Source organism: Castor canadensis, chromosome 6 (genome assembly GCF_047511655.1).
Source record: "Castor canadensis chromosome 6, mCasCan1.hap1v2, whole genome shotgun sequence".
Lineage (NCBI taxonomy): Eukaryota > Metazoa > Chordata > Mammalia > Rodentia > Castoridae > Castor > Castor canadensis.
This window is the reverse complement of record NC_133391.1, coordinates 58,086,078-58,106,598: the sequence shown is the minus strand read 5'-3', so window position 1 is coordinate 58,106,598 and position 20,521 is coordinate 58,086,078. Positions and strand designations below refer to the sequence as shown.

The 20,521-nt window shown below is 36.2% G+C and overlaps 1 non-coding gene across 1 annotated transcript; it reads left to right on the top strand.

Annotated features, from left to right (window-relative positions):
• Positions 1–9,715: 9,715 nt before the first annotated feature.
• On the top strand, positions 9,716–9,879 carry LOC141424342 (U1 spliceosomal RNA). Its single transcript, XR_012449292.1, has one exon. It is a non-coding gene; the product is annotated as a U1 spliceosomal RNA (small nuclear RNA).
• The last annotated feature ends 10,642 nt before the right edge of the window (positions 9,880–20,521 follow it).

Genomic DNA, 20,521 nt, shown 5'->3' with positions numbered 1-20,521 from the left:
ATGAAATCTTATCATTTGCAGGGAAATGGATGGAACTGGAGAGCTTCATTCTGAGTGAGGTTAGCCAGGCTCAGGAGATCAAAAATTGTATGTTCTCCCTCATATGTGGACTTTAGATCTAAGGCAAATATAACAATGTTGTCGGACTTGGGTCACATGAAAAGGGGAGAGCACATACAGGAGATATGGGGATAGGTAGAAAACCCAAAACATGAAAGTATTTGATGTCCGCACTCCAGAGGAGCTAATACAGAAACCTTAAATCGACAGAGGTCAATATAAAAAGGGTATCAGGAACTATGAAAATGTCAGTGAAAGATGAATCAACTTGGGTTGTAACACATTTGTACATGGAAGCAATGCTAGGAATCTCCCTGTATAGCTATCCTTATATCAACATGCAAAAATGCTTTGTCTTTGTTAATATTGCTTATGTTTTCTCTTCAATAAAATTAGAGATAAGGGCAGAACAGGTTCTGCCTGGAAGGAGGGAGGGTGGGAGGGAGAGGGTGGAGACAAGGGGGAGAAATGTCCCAATGTATGCACATGTGAATAAATGAATAAAAAAATAAAAGAAATAAAACAAAAAAAAAAAGTCCTGATAAAAACAGAAAAAAGAAAAAAAAAACCATCATGGTACTGAGGTTAGATCTCTTACCTATTAAAGAGGAGGTCTGAAGCACCACCAGAGCACCTAAACAAAAGAAAGCATTATTTTAACTTCCATCCAGAATTCTAGTAAAAGAGAAGTGAGCAAAGTTGTCTCCCTGTGGTCCTTTTTTGGCCTCACAACAGTCACATGATTGCACATGCTACCTAATCCAATCATTTTAATCTAATAACATTGTATCTCATACTCTCTAAAATAGAAAAATGTCACACTTGTTGCTTACCATTTCTAATCATTTGAAGAGATTTAAATCTACTTCTAATCTTTATTAATATATATTTAGTAAAAGGAAAGAACAATAGAAAAATACAAACAAGTTAAAAGGGGATGAATGACAAACACAAAACACATAAATTAATGTATATTTGCTTTCTTTCTTGTTTTTGATGGTACTGGGGTTGGAATTCAGGGACTTGTGCTTGCTAGGAAGGGTCTGTACTATGTTCTCAGTCCTGGATTTTTCTTTACATAAAATAACCATACATGCATATGATCATTTCACTTCCCCCTCAGAGTATTGAGTTATTTATATTGCTGTTTATCTGCTTTTTAAAATTAGGATATATTTGTTGTACATGGGGGATTCATCGTGACAGTTCCAAGTGTGCTTACATTTTACGTTGCATAGATTTCCTCATGTTCTCTCCACCTGGACCCCTTCCCGCCCCACTGGAAGCAATTGCAAGTGGTTCCCTTGTTCTCTTTCTTAAAAGTGTATGAAGTCCACCAACCATATTCCCTCACTTTAATCTCTTCCTTCACCATTCCCTCTTCCACAAATACTTCTTCCAACATTCTGTATCTATTTTACATCCTAAAATTTATTATTAATTTCTAAATCTATTTTCAAAGGGGTTCTCAGTGTATCCTGCTTTGTTTATACTTTGGTCAGTTCAACACCATCTATTACTCACCCTAAGTCCTTAATCCAATCCCATTGTTCTACACCTTTTAATACATATATGACAGAAATGTAATACATATGTTTTTAAGGAGATATTAAAATAATTTGCAATCCAAACCATAACTTCTACAGCTGAAAGATGAAAAGCTATGAGAAAATAAGTAAGGCTAGAATGATTTCTTCAGGCTCTATAGATAAGATTATTTACAATTAAATCATCCAGTTTCTTTATTAAATACAGGGGTGGAACCTAGGCCTTTGTCTATATTAGGCAATGTCTCCAAATCAGAGCTATATATCCTACCTTGGGTCTTTAGTGTTATTGCTTTTTGCTTATAATAGGGTGTAAGTATGTACTCCAAGGTTTTCTTGTTTTCTCTATGTAAACCACTAAGAGTTAAACTTCACATACACCTGCTACATCCTCCTGAGAGCTGGGATTTCAGCCTTGTACCCCCATGCCTGTGTAAAATAAAATAATCTTCCTCCAGCACCTAAACCGGCATATCACCACACTCCTTCTACTGTATTTGTGTTTGAGCAGTGTTCTGAACAACAAATTGGAAAAAGGGCTCTAACTTAAATTCATTTCTCTTCTCTCTGTCAGCAAGTTCTGAGCAGATGAATTCTAGAAAAACAGCCCCAGATTTGATGCAGCTTGCATGACACCGGTGGAAAGGGAAATGAGGAAATGTGTCACTTAAATCTTTTTTATGCAGTCCTATCAGAGTCACATGATTCCACACATTACCTAATCCAATCATTTTAATTCAGTCATGTTGGATCTCATAGTCTCTCAGATGGAATGTTATGTGACTGTTTGTTTACTAGTTTTACTTGACTAAATTTAAATCTATATCCAATCTTTATTAATGTGTTTAGTAAGAAAAAAAGAACAATAGAAAAAACATAAACCAAGAATTTAAATATGCATCAAAGAAAAACAGATAAAATAATGTCAAGTTAATTTCTTCTTTTTTGATGGTACTGGTGTTTGAACTTAGGGTCTTGTGCTTGAGAGGCAGTCACTGGACAAGTTGAACCATGTCCCCAGCTTAAGATTTTTCTCAAAGAAAAATTAGCCTATGAATTACTATGTTTTCACTCTCTCTCCATTTTTTAAAATATAATTAAAATCAAATTTTTCCAATCATCACATTTCAGGTGTCCCAAAGCAGCAACAAGGAAAACACAAAATTGATCATGCAAATGTGAAGTAAAAGGGGCAGTGTTGCATCTAGAAACACATAAACTGTAATAATCCTATTAGCCACATGGAGGTATCAACAATCTGTGCACACAGAATGGGGTACTTGTGAGTACATTTAATCTCACAAAGGAGATTAAAGTGAGGGAATATGGTTGATTGACCAAAAATATGGTAGCAAGCACAAGGCCATGAGTTCAAACTCCAGTGCCATCAAAATAAAATAAAAAGGAAACCCACAGTGCTTTGGGGTTTTTGCCTTTTTTATTGACCCATTATTAAATGTTACTTTTGTTTTCAGTTTTCCATTTCCTTTTTATCCTACTAACTTCATATTAATAAAGATTGGAGGCACATTTTGGACTTGCACTTTAAAATTGATGCTGGGATATTTAAAATCTTGGAGGCTCTTATGATGAAGTACACTTTTAGTATTCAAGGTGGACATGATTTGCATGGAGAGATGTATGACTCAAATACATGGCCCCCTCACCATCCATGTGTTGGAACTTTACTTCTGAAGTGATAATATTAAGATATGGGGTATCCTGCAGGAAATTAGTCCAAGAGACATGTGTTCTCACAGATGGAATTAGTGTCCCTCTATCTAGGCTTCACAAAGTGATTAGATCTCTGGTCACCATTCTGCATGTCTGATGTGGAAATCAGACAATGTTGGAAACAGTGACCTCACCCTGACCAGAAAACACATTGACCATTGCCTTGTTCTTGGACACCTGGTTCTTGGACACCTCTGCTTCTAGATATAGGAGAAACAAATGTGCATTATTTGTAAGTTGCCCAGTCTGGGGTATTTTATAATAGCAGCAATGTCGGAGTGTGAAATGGACTAAGACACCCCTATGTTTGTTCCCTGCACTAGTCACATTGTCATCATAGGAGGGTGTTCTGCAAACATCATCAAGCAAGTTCCTCCAGGAGCCACATCAGAGATCTACTAGATCCAGTCTTGAGGAGAGAAGGACAGGTACAGGGGATGGAATTTTAAGATCTAAATTCTTGTAAATGTGCATAAAATTATCATTACTTCCACACAAGAACACACAGTGACATAATACTGCACTGTATGCTTGTGAACATTCAAAAATTTAAATACAATGAAGGATTGATAAACTATTGAGATATGCAAAATGCCCAACAAGGCAGAAAACCTTGATGAGAAATCATATTTTTTGACAGTGTATCCTAAGATGGCCTCAAAATTGAGCCAAATACCTTACCATGCTATTAACTAGGATTAGAGTTGAACATCACTACAGATGGTAGGTATATCATATTTTTTCTACACTATCATTAATGTCAAAGTGCCCCAGCACTCTCACACCTGCTCTGGTTCTTGACCTTTTTGAGAGTTCTACCCTGAGGCTGATATATAGCAGGAGGACCTGCAAATAGATTCTCCCTCTGCTCATAAAAGCAGCCCAGCCCTGACCCTGCACTTGAGGGAAAGAAGCCCACACCAGATTCCCAGCTGATCCCATTCAGTGATCAGCACTGAATACAGACCTCTCCACCTGGACTTGGGGTTAAGCTGGGTTTTCCTTGTGACTATTTTAAAAGGTGCTTTGTGTAGAAAAGTGATACTAAGTGTATGTGTGTAGACATGAGTGAGAGGAACAGTTGGTATGTGTGACAGTTTCCTGATCAGAATTCTCTGTCATTGCAAATGTCCAGTGTGAAGTACAGCTGGTGGAGTCTGGGGGACTCTTAGGGAAGCCTGCGGGGTCCCTGAGTTTCTCCTGTGCAGCCTCTGGATTCATCTTCAGCAATTACCTCATGAAGTGGGCTCGACAGGTTCCAGGGTAGGGGCTGGAGTGGGTGGCATGCATTAGAAACAAAACTAATAGTCACACCACAGAATATAATATATCTTTTCACCATCTCCAGAGATGACAATAACATGCTGTATCTGCAAATAAGCAGCTAGAGAGCTGAGTATACAGCCATGTATTACTGTTCAAGACACATTGAGGGGAACATCACTATGCGCCCTAACCCAAACTTCCCTGAAGGGATGCTTAGGACCAACAGGTGGTGCTCAGGACACATGGAGTTCTGGTTCAGCATCAGGAGCAGGTTCAGGCCCTCTACTGAAAAGAAAGGAGGGTATGATGTAAGCTGTCTAGTGTAATTCTAGCCTTAGGAGTTAGTGATGTATGTATGTGTTTATTTATGTACTCATTTATTCAGTCATTTATTTATTCATTTATGTCCTTATGTATTCACTTATGTACTCATGTATTTATTGATTCATGTATGTATTTATATTTTTGATGGCTTGGAAGCCTTCAAAAAAGTTTGAGTTGCACTGGACAGCTTGCTTCATCCCTGGTTTCTTCTCCATGGCTGGCCTTGGGGAGGAAAGGAATATAGAGGGGCAAAACCTCCAATAGGAAGTGGGTAGCAAGGTAGCTATTTCCATCGTGCACTGGCCTGGAAGTGGAAGGTCCTGAGTTTGAATCACGAGTACACCCGGAAGCAGGTTTTCTTCTTTTTCTTCCAGCTGGACTGTAGCGACGCACACCTGCTTACCTAGAGAATCAGGGCAGTGATCAGGGGATTGTGCTGTTCATAATACATGGGCAAAAACCTGCAAGTGCACAACTCACACACACACACACACACACTATACACGTACACATTCACATATATACACACTCACATGAACACACACAGTCATATACATGCTAACATACAGACATACACAAACTCACATACACATACATACACACATACACTCACACTCATAAACACACAGATACACACACATATATAGTCACACATATACACTCACACACTCTCACATATGTACCAACTCACACACATACACACCCACTTTCACATTCACACACTCACCCAACACATATATACTCACAAACATACACCACATATACATGCAATTCACACATTCTCACACACATGTACTCACACACACTCACACACATATACACCCACATACTCTAACACACATACACACTAACACATACACACACACTTGCACTTACAGACATACACACACATACTCACAATCACACTCACACATATAACACACCCACAAATCACAAACATACACATAACCAAACAATAGAAATAAATACATACACATATCAATAAATACATAAATATGCAAATGAGAAAATACATAAATGAATAGATCTATAAATACTTGAATATCAAAAAAAACATATCACATGAATGAAAGAATGCATAAATTAATAGAAAAATGAAGGAAAACAAATAAAAACATACATGGAATTATCAATAAATAGATATATAATTGAATAAATTCATTTATGTATTTATTTATGCATCCATATGTATATGTGTTTCTCCATTTTTTTTGGTTTTATAGCCATTTTTACTATGTTGATTGCCAGTCCGTGAGCATGGGAGATCTTTCCATCTTTTGTAGAATTCTTTTATTTCTTCAGTAGTTTGTAGTTCTCCTTGTAGAGGTCATTTACATCCTTTGTTAAGTTTATTCCTAGGTATTTCATTTTTTTAAGAGGCTATTATAAATGAAATTGATTTCCTGTATTATTTCTCAATTTGTTCATCATTGGTGTATAGAATGGCTACTGATTTTTGTAAATTGATTTTTGTATCCTGCTACATCGCTGAAGGTATTTATTCATTATTTGTTCCATATTCACCCTCCTACACCCTTTCTGTATATCCTCTCCCTTCCCAGTTACACCAACCCTCCAGATTAGAGTGGAAATGGGAACACTAACTGTAGGAGACCTATGCATAATGCTGGAAATGGCATTGCTTTGTTTGTTCTATATTGAATAAAATTATTCTTGCAACTAATAATAGACTGTTGTGTTTTCCTTTGAAACTCTGAAAGGTGGAAGTACATGAACTTCTGATTTTGGTGGTTGATGCCATGATGATCTTTGCTAGCTTCCCTTTAGTTGTAGTTCTACTGTGGTGTTGATAAACAGTGAGTGGTGCTCTGTTTGCTAAAACTCCTCTCCTCATTTATTTTCTGTTTATTCTAGATATATTTTCTCCATAGAATTTAATGGAGTGATGACTTTGAAAATCTAACATGGTCCATAAGAAAACATTTGTCAGCCACATCAACGAAGTGAACTAAAGATGCACCTGCAGACACAATAGACTATTTATGCAATTATTGGTAAATAATTGAAATTATTTTTGATTTTTGTATAGTTATCTAAATTGGATTGAACATGGAATAAGTATGAAGGGTATTAAAAAGATATTGTCAAAGTAAGGTGTGAAATAAAAGTTACTACAAAAATCTTCACAAGAGACATGACAATTCTTTGCATTAGTTTGAAAGAATGCACTCAAAACCATATGATGTGAATAAAAAAGTAGATCACTTGAGCAATTTTAATTTTTCTCATAAAAAAGTAAAAAAAGAATTTATATAACAAATATACTCTAAATGTCATTGCTACATGTTATCAATAAAAACATATTAATGGGTTACTTTAATGTTTTTTTATGTGAGTTTTCTGAACTCTGTGTTATATTTTATCCTTATAGTGGTACTCAGTTTGCACTAACCACATTTCAAATGCTCTTTCTCTACATGTGACTAGTGTTGACCATTCTGGACATTGGTGGAAATCTATTACAAGTCTAAGTTTAATTTTTTTCATCTTACCCCTTACTCATAAAGTCATCTATATCCTGAAGTTTCTTAGGTCCTGTCTACCTCACTAAACAAAACAAAATTTCTGTGGTGAACTAGCTATAGAATTCATCTGGTTTTCATCAAATAATTATTTTAAAAGAGTCAATTTAAATTGAAGTAGAAGGATCCATGATGACAGTTAGGGTATGGAATCAGAATTCCTGAGCTCTGTGACTTCAGAAACCACCTTGAGAGTTGGGAGCCACACTTGGGTAATTCTGATTGTTTCTAGCCAAAATGATTAATGACAACACAGTAGGTGCACATATAATTCAAGGAGTAACCCTTCAAACAGCTTTTAATTTCATGTAACAGCCAGGAAAATCCCAGAGTGGCACAGCAAACAGAGTGTGTTCCCAGGGTGGGAAAAAGCCCTCTGGCCATTTCTCCCTTTTCTTGTCTTTCTTTTTTTCTCCAACAAGCAGAAGATAGACAAATAATCAGAATCAAACTCTACCACATTCTGGACATGTAACCCATGGAAAGTCTACCTGGGCCCCACTATGAGGAGCACAGACCCAGTAAGTGTTTGCCTTGAGAAAAGTGACACACAATTTCTCCCTGTGGAGGCTGTGTAAACCTGCAGACCCAAAAGGTGAGAAATATGTACCATATGAATCTCCCCCATCCACACTAGAGGAGCATAATCCAGTGAAGCCCCTGGGCAGACTCACCACTCCCCCCAAACAAAATAAAAAGCATAAAGAGCAAATTGTAATCTAACACTGACCGTGGGGGTGTTATGCCTGAATCTGTCTTGGAGAATGGGGATGGGGAAAGGAGCAGAACCTTCAGTCAAATAAGACCTTGGGACAAATAACAAATGCTGACAGTTGGAGTGGGGTTCCAAGCCAAATTCCAAACATGGGGCCATGGTGGATCCCTGAGCTAATCTCATGGGGATGGAGGTGGTATTCAAAACTGAACTATGCCACCTTGCTCAGAGAGGAACTGACCAATTAGAGTGGCAGCAGTAGGGCAATGCAGCTGCCACCTAGCAAAAACAACAGATCTGACCACCTTGCACAAACTGGCAGTGAATTACCTCAGGTTCCTATTGCAACCTGGCCAGTGGACAGAAGGAACCAAATACTGTTCACAAGCCAGTCACCTGGTGAGACCACTTCAGAGCTCCCACTTGTAATGAACAGCCCATAAGATCAAGGAAAGTGGAAAAAAAAAACTCTAACCATCTCCCCCCAACTCTGTCCACTAAGAAGGGCAGCACACCTTTGCACAAAGCTCAGAATACCTAGTGACAATACCAGGATTGGACACCAAGATATAAGTCTGGAACTTTTACCAAGCATACTGAACTTTTTGTTGGTGTTATAGTAACTTTTTTTTGTTTTGTATTATAAACTTTACCATCACTATTTTCTTATCCCTATTCTTACTCCCTTCATTTCCTCCCCCCTTTTCCTGGCTACACCCATTGCTCTCTCTCCCAACTACTCTGCCAGCTCCTTTCTCATCCATTCTATCCCCTGTCTTCACCTCCCTCTCCTATCCTTCCTCAACATGTCACCACACTGTTCCTCCCTCCTACAAACTCACCACCCAAGGTCAAGTCTACTGTACCAACTGTACACACCCTACCCACTACAATCCCTGACACAAGCACCTTCCAATAAAACATCAGAAATACACCCTAAAACACACAAGGGCCAAAAACACAGCAGCTCCCATACCTCTTCTCACATCCACACCACATTACCCCCTTTTCACCACTTTTTGTGACACTTCTACAAATTACCCAAGTTTCTACTTCTAGCCAAACAACTATTAGCTGCCCAACTAGCACTGTTTATAGATATTATCAACAAGGGGCTTTCTATATACTATGAAAACAACTGATCTGACATTGAGCCTGTGAATTTGTCATAGCTAATTTACACCTCCAGGTCAAGGACAGAAACAGCACATCAACCTAATTGGTCACAACAAAAATTTAATCAATGAACTAGCCATTCAAGAACATAGTTGCACAGCATCAATTGGAGCAATGGGGAGAAGAAGGGATGGAAACTACACTCTCCCCCAAAAAAACAATTAAATAGAGGATTTAGTGGAAAATGAAGAAAATTCATACCCAGTTGCTGACACCAACAAAACAATGATAAATGTCACAATGAGCTCAGTGATGCCCACATAAAAATCTTCAAAGAGGAAATCAAAGCAGAAAGTAAAAGATCACTCAAGAAATTTCAAAACACCACAAAAAAATTGAGAAGATATAGAATACTTACCCGGCAGTGGAGATACCATGATCACGAAGGTGATTTTCCCAGGGCAAGACTTATCCATTGCACTTTGGATGTGCTGTCCCTTGCAACTTCCTGAAATGTGGGAAACTTGACTACATAATTTGTGGTAGTGGGGGACTGTGTTTGTGCTCTCCCCTGAAAATGAAACAAAATTGTGAAAGAAGAGAAGATACAGAAACACCTTAATAAACTCAGAGAGATCCTCAACAAACACCAAAGTGAAACAGAGGACACTATAAAAAATAGATACATGAAATAAACAACACAAAATACAAAAGAGGAGTTGAACAAAGATATGGAAAAACCTCAGGAAAAAAAGCAAGAAGCAGAAATTCTAGAATTAAAAAGTCCCTTTAGTCAAACATAAAGCACAGTGGAAGGCCACTCCAGCAGAATAGGACAAGTAGAAGACAGACTCTCAGAGTTCAAAAATAAAATAGAAATTAGAGTAAAACAGAGGAAATTTAGTCAAACTACCCAAGAGTTGTGAAAGGAACAAGAAAGAACTCAGCTAATGCATGAAAAGACCAAATATGAGAATTATGGGCACTGAGGAAGGAAAAAAAGTGCAAGTCAAAGGGATACATAATATATCCAATAAAACAAAAACAGAAAATTTCTCAAATCTTGAGAAAGGTTTATCCATTCAGGTATAGGAAGCCTCCAGGACAACAAACAGACCTGACCAAAATAGAACCTCCCAATGGCATATTATCATCAAAACAACTTGCACAGAGAAGAGATAAAGAATATTGAAGGCTGTAAGAGAGAAAAAACAAACAACCTCTAAAGTAAATACATCAAAATATCATTACATTTTTCAACAGGAAACTTAAAAGCAAGAAGGAAATAGAGTGAGATTTTTTGGGTACAGAATGGAAATAATTTTAGCCCTAGAAGACAATAATATCAATATTAGCACTGAATGTTAATGGGCTCAATTCCCCCATCAAAGACATGATGTGGCAAACTGGATTAAAAAGGAAAATCTGACACTCTGTTGTTTACAAGAGACCCATCTTATTGACAGATATAAACACTGGCTTAGGTTGAAACACAGGAAAAAGATTTATCAAGCCAATGACATCTCAAAACAGGCAGGAGTAACAGTACATATAGCAGACAAAGTAGACTTCAAACCTACATTGGTCAAACGAGATAAAGAAAGATACTTCATACTAATAAAATGTGCAACACATCAAAAGGAAATAATAATTATCAACCTATATTCACCCAATGTCACTGCACCCAGTTTCATCAAGCATACACTAAAGGACTTAAAAGCACATATAGACTTCAAGACAGTGGTAGTGAGAGACTTTAATACCCTCTGTCATGAATAGAAATGTTATCCAGACAAAAATAAGGAAATTCTAGGTCTAACTGACATCATACCTCAGATGGACCTAAATGAGATCTACAGAACATTTCATCTGGCAACAGCATAATATACATCTTCTCAGCAGCCCATGGAATTTTTTCCAAAATAGACTCTATCACATGGCACAAAGCAAGTCTCAACAAATATAAGGAAATTAAAATAACCCCCTGCATACCATTTTATTACAATGCAGTAAAACCAGAACTCAACAACAAAAGCAGCAGCAGAAAATACAGAAGCAATTGGAGGCTGAAAAACACATTGCTCAATGATAAGTGGGTCATAGAAGAAATAAGAAAGAAAGTCAAAACATGCCTGGAAGTAGAAGAAAATGAAAACACCACCTACCAGAACCTATGGGACACAGAAAGTTTATAGTCATGAGTGCATATATTAAAAGGACAGAAAGGTCTCAAATAAATGATAATGCTACATCTCAAACTCCTAGAGAGACAAGAATGAGCAAAACCCAAAACAAGCAGAAAAAGGAAATAATAAAAATAAGGGCTGAAATTAATTAAATAGAGACAACAACAATAAAAAACCACACACACAAATGATCAACAAAACAAAAAGCTGGTTCTTTGAAAAAATAAACAAGTTTGCAGACCCATGGCAAATATGACTAAAATGAGGAGAGAAAAAACCCACATCAGTAAAATCAGAACTGAAAAAGTGGTGATAACAACAAACACCAAGGACATCCAGGAAATAATCGGGGACTACTTTGAGACCATACATTCAAATAAATGGGAAAGTCTTGAATAAACACACAAGTTTCTAGACGCTTACAACTATCCAATATGGAACTAAGAGGATATTAATCATTTAATTAAGTCTATAACATGTAAAGATCAAAGCAGCTACAGATTCTCCAAAAAAAAAAAAAAAAAGAAAAGTCCAGGGCCTGAAGGATTCTCTGCTGAATTCTACAAGGCCAATAAAGAAGAGCTAATGCAAACACTCTTTAAACTTTATCATGAAACAGAAAGGGAAGGAACACGGCCTACATCATTTTATGAAGCCAGTATAACCCTCATCCCAAAACAGGACAAGGACAAATCTGTAAAGGAGAATTATAAGCCCATTTCCTCAATGAACATTGACACAAAAGTCCTCAATAAAACAATGGCAAACCAAATGCAACAATACATCAGAAAGATCATTGACCATGACCAAGTCAGCTTCATCCCAGTTATACAGGGATGGTTTAATGTATCCAAGTTTTTAAAGGTAATATAGCAATTAATTGAAGCAAAGTCAAAAACCACTTGATGTGGAAAAAGTCTTCAATAAGATTCAACATCATCTACTGATAAAAGTTCTAAGAAAGCTAGGAATAGAAGGAATTTACCTCAACACTATAAAGGCCATATATGTCAAACCCATAGCCAACATCATATTTAATAGGGAAAAACTGAAATCATTTCCCCTAAAATCAGGAATGATACAATAAGGGCAACTCTTTTCACTCCCATTCACCATAGTTCTGGAATTCCTAGCCAGAGCAATATGGCAAGAAGAAGAAATAAAAGGAATACAAATAGGTAAAGAAGTAGTCAAAGTATGCCTCTTCTCAGATAACATGATCTTATACCTTAAAGACTCAGAAAACTCCACCAAAAATTCCTAGTCCCCATAAAGAGCTTCAGCAAGGTAGCAGGATACAAAAGTCAACTTGCAAAAGTTAGTAATCTTTCTATACACCAACAATGAACAGATTGAGGAAAAATATAGGAAAACAATTCCATTTACAATAGCCTCAAAAAATCAAATACATAGGAATAAACTTGACAAAGGTCTAAATGCCTCTACAAGGAGAACTACAAACCATTGAAGAAAGAGATCAAAGAAGACTACAGAAGGTAGAAAGATCTCCCATGCTCATGGATTGACAGAATCAACATAGTAAAATTGGCTATACTACTAAAATCTGTCTACATGTTCATTGCAATTCCCATCAAAATGACAATGATATTAATTACATATATTGAAAAATCTATCCTAAGGTTCATTTGGATACACCAAATACCATGAAAAGACAAGGCAATACTGAGCAAAAAGAGCAGTGTTGGAGATATCACAATACCCGACTTCAAAATATACTACAGAACCATAGCAGTGAAAACAGCATGGTACTGGCACAAAAACAGATATGAATACCAGTGGAACAGAATAGAGGACCTGGGTGTGAATCAATGCAACTACTCTCATCTTATTTTCAACAAAGGTGCCAAAACCATACAATGGAGAAAAGACAGTCTCTTCAACAAATGTTGCTAGGAAAAATGGTTTTCTACCTGCAGAAAACTGCAACCAGACTCATGTCTGTCACCCTGTACTAGTATCATCTCAAAGTGGATTAAGGACCTTAATATCATACCCAAAACCTATAAGATATTACAGGAAAGAGCATGGCACACACTGGAAGCAATAGATATTAGCAAAGACTTCCTCAGTAGAACTCAAGAAGCCCAGCAACATGGTAAATGGATGGAATTGGAGAACATCATTCTGAGTGAGGTTAGCCTGGCTCAAAAAACCAAAAATCGTATGTTCTCCCTCATATGTGGACATTAGATCAAGGGCAAACACAACAAGGGGATTGGACTATGAGCACATGATAAAAGCGAGAGCACACAAGGGAGGGGTGAGGATAGGTAAGACACCTAAAAAACTAGCTAGCATTTGTTGCCCTTAACGCAGAGAAACTAAAGCAGATACCTTAAAGCAACTGAGGCCAATAGGAAAAGGGGAACAGGTACTAGAGAAAAGGTTAGATCAAAAAGAATTAACCTAGAAGGTAACACCCACGCACAGGAAATCAATGTGAGTCAATGCCCTGTATAGCTATCTTATCTCAACCAGCAAAAACCCTTGTTCCTTCCTATTATTGCTTATACTCTCTCTACAACAAAATTAGAAATAAGGGCAAAATAGTTTCTGCTGGGTATTGAGGGGGGGAGAGGAAGGGGGTGGAGTGGGTGGTAAGGGAGGGGGTGGGGGCAGGGGGGAGAAATGAACCAAGCCTTGTATGCACATATGAATAATAAAAGAAAAATGAAAAAAAAAAAGAAGCCCAGCAACAAAGAGAAAGGATGGACAAATGGGACTAGATGAAACTAAAAGCCTCTGCACAGCAAAAGAAATAGTTTCTAAATTGAATAGACCCACAGAATGGGAGAAAATCTTTGCTAGCTATACATCAGACAAGGGACTGATAACCAGAATATATGAAGAGCTCAAAAAAATAATCTCCCCCTAATCAATGACCCAGTAAAGAAATGGGCCACTGAACTAAACAGAACATTTTCAAAGAAGAAATCCAAAACCTAAAAAATAAGTGAAAAAACACTCGCTATCCTTGGCCATAAAGGAAATGCAAATCAAAATCACAGTAAGATTTCACCTCACTCCTGTTAGAATAGACACCATCAAGAACACCAACATCAAAAAATATTGGCAAGGATGAATGTAAAAAGCAACCCCCATACACTGCTGGTGGGAATGTATGCTAGTACAAACACTATGGAAAACAATTTGGAGACTTCTTAAAAAACTAAAAACAGATCTGCCATATAATCCAGCAATAACACTCCTAGGGATATATCCAAATGTATGTGAGTGAAGTTACTACAAAGGCATCTGCACACCCATATTATTGCAGCACTATTCATAATAGCCAAGCTATGGCAACATCAAATTCCCCTTTTTATGGTGGCTTGAATAGGTTTAAAAACTCTGTATTCATTCTTGTATATCAACCATATTCACCTTCTTTTACTCTCCCCTTCTTGTATGTGACCTGTTTTCCATAATACTGAGGACCTGGATTAGAAATCAAAGGAAATGAGGCTAGAGGTTTTTTTTTTTTTTTCAATTTACCTAGTCTCTTAAAGTAGGAACTAATAGCTATTTGGAAATACTTTCAGGTCAGATATGCAATTACCTTTTAATTAAATAACAATCTTAGCTGTGTTGACAAAGAAACAATACAATTGAGATAGTTACATCTAGGTTTTCTTTCTGTTTCTACACATTGGAGTCTGTGAATATTTCTCTGTATGGGAGAAATTGTTTTTCTGTTGATATAAAATCTTCTTTTCTCAGATGAATATAGATTATGCAGAACCAGGCAGCTGCAGTTGCCTAATTAGTTACAGAATGAAAATGAGAGTGAAAGAGAAACTGGTGTTCTGGCATTGTATTTCATTCCCTTTACTAATTCTCAAAAAATATCAAAACCTTGTTTCACCTACATATTATGAAAGCAGGAATTGTAATCACAATTATTGTTATAACTCCTTCCACCCCTTCTCAGAGACTAGAGTATAATAATACATAGCATATATAAATGCCTATGTAGTGTGCACACATGCAATATATATTAAGTAGCTAAATGAGATCAAAGAACTCTATGTATGTTTTCCTTACCTGAAATTAACAAAAGAAAAGGAAATAAAAAATTGAACTATCCAAAATCCATCTGAAAAGGTTGGATTGGGTATTTTCAAAAGTTTCAAATAATATTGTCTGAAGTAGCTTACTCATATCTGTACATTCTTATCATAAAATATTATTCCAGAAGCATGCAAAGAAAAATCTATACATTAAAATAGGACACAGGTAATTCTCAAAGAAAGCAAGAAGAGAATAACATTCCCAACTGTCTAAACTGAGAGCGATGTGAACAGAACAGCCATAGAATTAACATTACTACTGATAAAAAACATCTATGTAGCATATTCTAAAACCTCTCAAGCAATGAGGAAACTGCTTCTGTTATTAATAAGGTGTCATTGGCCAAATTAAAACTCTCTAAAATCTATATTTTCACATCCTTACACTGGTATTCTTAACATGACTATTTGGATATTGGGTATTTGTAGAGGCAGTTAAAGATAAATAAATTCATATGAGTTGCTCCTAATCCAGAATGAATTCTGTCTTTACAGAAGAAGACATAGGACATAGAGAACACATGGATTTAGAGGTGCCCATGTGAAAACATATTAAGGGGTCTCAGAGCAAAATCAGTCTTATTGACATCTTGATCTGAAACTGCTCACCTCAAGAACTGGGAGACAGTGAGATCCTGCTATTAAAGTCTCCTAGTCTGTGGTTCATGGCAACTGTAATATGTTTCTTGTATTTTCTCAATGTTTGCAATAATATCTTGAAATACATAATATGTGGGAATAACTGAACATCAATCCTTAAAACAGATGAAATATTTGTATTGATTCTGGTACTTTTTGTGAAATCCAATACAAGCATGACATTTAAAAATACTGTTTTTAAAGTGAGAAATTCAGAAAAAAAAGATATGGCAGGAAAACATGCTTAATCGTTATGGCAATGCAGAACATTGTTTTGGTTAACATCTATGGCAGATTACAATGTTAGCCACAATGCTCCTTCTATTCTGTTATTCCAACCATTAAGAGGTAGAATCCATATTTCTATGCCCATGAATCTTGCTTTGGCTGTTAACATAAGTTGAAGTGACAATGTGCTAGTTCTCAGCCAGGAAGTTTTTACCCTTCTCTCTCTCTCTCAATCTCTCTCTCTCTCTCTCTCTCTCTCTCTCTCTCTCTGTCTCTGTCTCTCTCTGTCTCTCTCTCTTACAACTTGTCTCCTCCATAAGCAAAGGCCATTTCATCAGCTGTATGATGATAGCACAGTCATACATTTCCCATGAGCATTCATCCAACAATTACCAGGCACTGGTGTTAAGATGTGTCAAATTCCCAGCTATTTCTCCTCCATCAACTAACCACAGATAAGTGAGTAAGGACAAAGGGCATTAGAGTAGGATGGTCTAGGTATTAAGAGCAGAACTGTGGAGTTGTGAGAAATAACAAACAGAGGCAGTTAACATTATGGCCATTTATACTGTTAATCTGGAATTTGCCTTTTGCTTTATCACATTTTAGATTCAGTTATAATGTGAACCAAATTTTTTTTTCTGCTGTGAAATAATCTAATGGTTATTACCTATATCTACCTAACGTTCTTTTTGTGAAATGCTTTACTTGTATACTAAACATTTGTATAGATACAGAAATGTTTTCACTCACCATGTCTTTTCTATCTGCTCAATTAAGTTCTTTTTGCTAAAAGCATAAATGGGTACACACACATGCACAAACATAAACAGAAAGAAAAAAATCCATATTTTATTTGTTAACACAGTCCTCTTACTTTACTGTTTTTCACTGTGGTCATAGGCATGTGTCACCACATCCAGCTTTTTCTCCATTGAGATGTGGTCTTGCAATATTTTTTTCATGTTGGCTGGACTGGAACTGCAATCCTGTGGATTTTGAACATAACACACTGCACATAGCTATTGGTTGAGATAGGGTCTTCAGTATTATTTGATTGCACTGGCCTCAAACCCTGGTCCTCTTGATCTCACCTATCAAGTAGCTAGAATTCTAGGTTGTAGTCACTGATGCCTGTCTCCTTTTTTTGAATCTTCTGCATTAATTACTTGCACTGTGATTGCAGTAAGAACTTAAGAATGAAAGATTTTGAATGTATAAATACTTGAAGGCTGATGCCACAGCTTACAGGAATGATCATATGTGCAGATAATAACTATGTACTTTTATTTATCAACACCCCTGTAAAATAGAATTGGAAGCATCCCTCGACTCTAAACCATCTTGAATATGTACAACTTTATTCTCCTTTCACTTCTGATTGTGCAGCCATCAAGCCCTTGGTTTTATTAAGAATTTGGGTCCATTCTTCCTTTAACTAAGTGTCATTAAATCCTGTTTGGGCTCATTATATTTCTGGTTATTTTGAATTATCTAAAGCACAAATCTCAGTAATGATCCTCTAATCAGGTACCCACTTGGATAAGCTCCAACTCCCTATTAGTCACTTTTCTGAGTATACTGTGTTGGGCTGGGCCTAAACGCACAGAGTTAATAGACTATTTTTAATTAGCTATGGCACTGCATGCCTAACAAGTTTTAATCCTGTACAATTACTCTACCAGTTGCAGTTAGCATCTAACTTTTGCCCCACTGAGGCCTGCCCTTGCCTTGATCTTGGGGATCATCCCTAAATGAGCTTCTTTGGCTGTGCCTTGTCCCTCTACCTAGCACTTAAACTCTCCACTGGAACACAAAGCATGTTCTTTTCAATGATTATTCACCAGCAGTATTATTTTACTAGGGCTACTCTGACAAAGTACTTCAAACTGGATATCCTAAATAACAGAATTTTTTTTGGTCTTACATTTTTTCATGGTAAAAATTCTTAATTAAAGTGTTATTACTGAGAAATGAGAGGGAACAGTGTTCTCTAAGCCATGTGTCTTGGCTTGTTAATGGCCATCTTCTCCCATGTCTTTTCATACCATCTTCACACTATACCTGTTTTGGTTTCTAAATTTTCACTTTTTAAAAGGGGTTAAGGACCATACTAATGATATCATTAGATGAATTCTATAATGATCACATCTTAAAAGTCACACTAGGGTTCAATAGATTAAGACTTCAATTAATAAATTTTTAAAGAGTGTATTTAAGTCTGACTCTGGGAAAAGTCTTAAATTCATGGTACTGTTAATGTGTACTTGATTTTTTAATCTCTTTATTATTAATATTGAAGGACAAAGTAAATATTAAACAAAAGCCAAAAATAATCAGAGAATTCAAAGATGAAACAAATATTGCTCCACACCTTTCTTCCATTTTGCCATAATGGCATAAGAAAGAGTGCTCTTGATTTGGTTTGATTTTGATGGCTGCCATCAAAATATGTAAGACCAAGGAAATAAGTTTGGTTTTGATGGCTGCCATACGTAGACAGAAACTTAAAAGAGATCAACAAAATACATATGAAGAATATGTAAGACCAAGGAAATAAGTAATACATTCCAGAAACAATTTGAATAAAGTTTTAAATTTTGATTTACATTAAAGTTGCAAGGATAATATGGAGAGTTCTCCGTACAACTCACCCAGAGTTCCATGTTGTTACAATTGTACATTAATATGTAAAAATTAGTATAGAGCATTTGTTATGACTGAAAACTCAACATTAGTCAAGCTGTATTAACTAAAGTATTAATTAAAGATTATTTAAATCTCACCAATTTACTAGATTTGATCTAATTACTCTTTTCTGTTCCCAGATGTTATCTGGGCTGTGAGCTTATTCCCTTCTGGTCTTAAATATTTCAACTTTTCTTTACTTTTGCTATTTTTCCTTTGCTTTTGTTATGTTTCCAACATTTTTGAAGATTCCTGGTCAGGATATTTGGTGTTTTTGTCTTTTTTTAAAAGAAAGTCATTTTTTTTTATTTATTGGATTTTTTATTTATTCATTTCCTTATGTGTGCATACATTGTTTTGGCCATTTCTGGTCAGGATATTTGTAGGGTATCCTCCAATTTGGGTTCTTCTGATGTTTTCATCCTGGTCAGACTGCTACTATGGATTTTGGGGACCAATAACACAAGTAAAGTGTTATTCTTTTGTCACATCATATCAGGTGTATGTTCTGTTAACATGACTTACTACTGGTGATGTTCACTTTGATTATTTGGCAAAGGTGCCATAGTTTTCCCCAACATAAGTTAATATTTTTCTCCTTTCCTTATACTGCTCTTTGAAATTAAGTCCACAAGTACAGCGCACTCTCCAGGTGTGGAAAGGTCAATCTTATTTTTAACAAATGTTACTTTTTTCCACCATGACTTTTATATTATACTATGAAGGTTCTCTTCCATATTTGCTTAACCACAAAGTTCAAGTCTGTTAGTTCTTCATTCCACGAAAATTACTCACAAATGTATGGAAACAAGGAAGTAGCTTAGTGATTTTAGCAAAAGAACATTTCTATAGAGTCCAGAATAGATGTGTGGAAATGTATTAAATTCCTTTTTTCAACATATATATTTTCCCTTGAATATCAGAAATTTTGTAGCATTCACTAAAGAATCAGCAGCTTTGAAGTCACCACTGGATTGAGTTTAACAGATTCAATATCCTAAGCTATTACTGAATTTCCCAATGACTGTATTTCTCTGACAAAGACCGAGTGATAAGAAAGCAATGAAAATAAAATTTTTCTTCAAATACTATAGAGGAGGAATTTTTCTGAGCCTTCATACCTCTTTAAATTATACCTAAATGCATTGATTAATATTTTCAATTAACTAGGAGCCTGGATCTTTTCATTAGTGTACCTTCTCCTATATCAATAATACAGCTTTGCAATTGTAAAGAAGGATGGCTTTGTGCTGCAAATTTTGTTTTTCTAATTATTCTAATTGAAGAAAAGAACAGTATTAGTTTTGGCCAAATTCTAGTGGATTTCATTCCAAATTAAAATGGTCACTAGTAAATGAACCATATCCTTTAAAATTCGATTAAC